The 2,371-nt window shown below is 34.3% G+C and overlaps 1 long non-coding RNA gene across 1 annotated transcript in view; it reads right to left on the reverse strand.

The window, feature by feature from the left end:
- Positions 1-525: 525 nt before the first annotated feature.
- Positions 526-2,371, reverse strand: part of LOC138865317 (uncharacterized) — a 4,541-nt gene continuing 2,695 nt past the window's right edge. The window contains exon 2 of the long non-coding RNA XR_011399367.1: positions 526-756. This is a non-coding gene — a long non-coding RNA (uncharacterized lncRNA). The remainder of the gene's footprint in view (positions 757-2,371) is intronic.

Below are 2,371 nucleotides of genomic sequence, written 5' to 3' on the forward strand. Positions count from 1 at the left end.
GGTCTCCTAGAGTCATCAAAGCGAGGTTCCTATTTTCGAGAAGGTATCTATGCGATCCCCTTTCCCGTCTAAAACTTCTCTCTCTCTCTCTCTCTCTCTCTCTCTCTCTCTCTCTCTCTCTCTCTCTCTCTCTCTCTCTCTCTCTCTCTCTCTCTCTCTCTCTCTCTCTATTATCGTCACTTTCTCTCCTCTCCTGTTCTTTCTCATGAATAACGAATAGAACCAAATATATGAAAATTAGACAATAAAGCGGCAAAATCAACGGCTTAATAGCCATAAGGAACGAGTCTCTCTCTATCACACACACACACCGATTTTTTTTTCATTATTTTAAACTAAGATTTAATTTTAATGTAATGAAGTTTTAAAAAGTAGACTGAGTGGATGATAATTCACCTTAAAAATCATATTCTATATCTTAAAATTGTATGCAAATTGATACTGATTCAGTGTCAAAAACACACTACCGTATGCATTACTAGGATCCAGATAATTAATATAGTTTTCAGTGATAAAGAAAAACCATAAACGTCAGAAATTTATTAAAAGTTAGATATTATATCATAAGGCAAAATTTTTTAACATTTGTAGAAATAAATCGTCATTATCTGTATATCACATTCAAACAACAAAAAATTAATCTTGGAGTGAAGAGTAAATCCAATTATTGATAAAATCTGACATGGGCTGATTTCACATTACTCTGGTTCCTGATTAAGCTCTTGTTCTTCATTTACCTTCAGATCTGGTTTTCTCCTGTGTGAGAGATAAATATTCGTACAGTTAGAGATCATGGCATATATATTCAAATGCAGACTACTGAACATGTATATATATATATATATATATATATATATATATATATATATATATATATATATATATATATATATATATGCATAAACATATATATATATATATATATATATATATATATATATATATATATATATATATATGTTTATGTATAGATAGATATATACATATATATATATATATATATATATATATATATATAGAGAGAGAGAGAGAGAGAGAGAGAGAGAGAGAGAGAGAGAGAGAGAGAGAGAGAGAGAGAGAGAGAGAGAGAAATATCCGTTTGTGTGTGTGTGTGTGTGTGTGTGTGTGTGTGTGTGTGTGTGTGTGTGTGTGTGTGTGTGTGTGTGTGTGTGTGTTTATAAATATATGTTTGTGTTATAGCAATCCATATTATGGTTTGTATTACGCGCCAAATTATTTTGTTAAGATGCAATGCCTTCTTAGAAAATTAAAGTATTAACATGTTATTCAAATGTTTATGGGATTCATTTAATGTTTTGATAATTTCATTTATAGAATAAACCTAATAGGAACACACCCCTAATAGCTTGTATGTACTAAAGGTGAAAAGCTTTGTTTTAAAAGATGTATAGGGATAGCAAGGCCAAGTTGAGAGAGGCTGTCCGGTAAGTTTTCTAATGGAAAGTACACAACAAACCGCTATTTTGCGGGACTGTAAAGGGGTGCGCCTTCCTCAGAATCAACTAATGGTATTGGGAGACTGCCACAATTATTGAAGAGTGGTATGTCCAGTTATCATTCTGGTAAGAATCTAATAGTGTCAATATTTAAAACTTGTTTGTTTGACATACGAGGAAGTGTGAGCATGTGATTTTGGGTATTTGATGATGGAGATTGAAAGAGAAGGAGATGAAAATAGAATTTAAAGGAAAAAAGCTTGAAAGGGTGAGACCGCTGACCTATCTACAAGGAATGGTGGGAAATTAATATTGGAGTGATGAGAGCAGTTGGGGAAAAGGTGCAGGGTAAAGCATCTGGGAAAGCCCCCCTGAAAACAGAAAGTTGGTGGTGGAATGAGGAAGTGCAGATGAATGTTAGAGAGAAGAGAGAGGCGAAGAAAAATTGGGAAATGTCAAGATTAGAGCAAGACAAACATAACAATAAACACGCTAATAAGAGAGCAAAAAATGCAGTGGCAAGAGCCAAAGCTATAGCACTGGATGAAATGTACAAAAAAGAAAAGGGTGGAGAAAGAAAGGCATTGATTGCAAAGGCCCGGGAAAAACAACCAAAGACTACACCCAGATTAGACAGATCAAAGATGGTGCTAAATGAAGAGGAAAAGATCAGGGACAGATGGAAAAGCTACTTTGAATCCTTGCTGAATGAGGAAAATCCTAAAGCTGTTTTTGAGGCAAGAGCTTCAAACTTCGGAGTGACTTGTGATATAAGTAGGCTGGAAGTCAAAGAGGCATTGAGGATGATGAAAAATGTCAAAGTGACAAGACCGGACAACATACCTGCAGAAGTTTGGGTTTCTAGGGGATGAAGGAATTGATTTGTTGTGGGATTTAATGTCGAAGATCTATGA

This window comes from Penaeus vannamei, chromosome 20, assembly GCF_042767895.1.
Source record: "Penaeus vannamei isolate JL-2024 chromosome 20, ASM4276789v1, whole genome shotgun sequence".
NCBI lineage: Eukaryota > Metazoa > Arthropoda > Malacostraca > Decapoda > Penaeidae > Penaeus > Penaeus vannamei.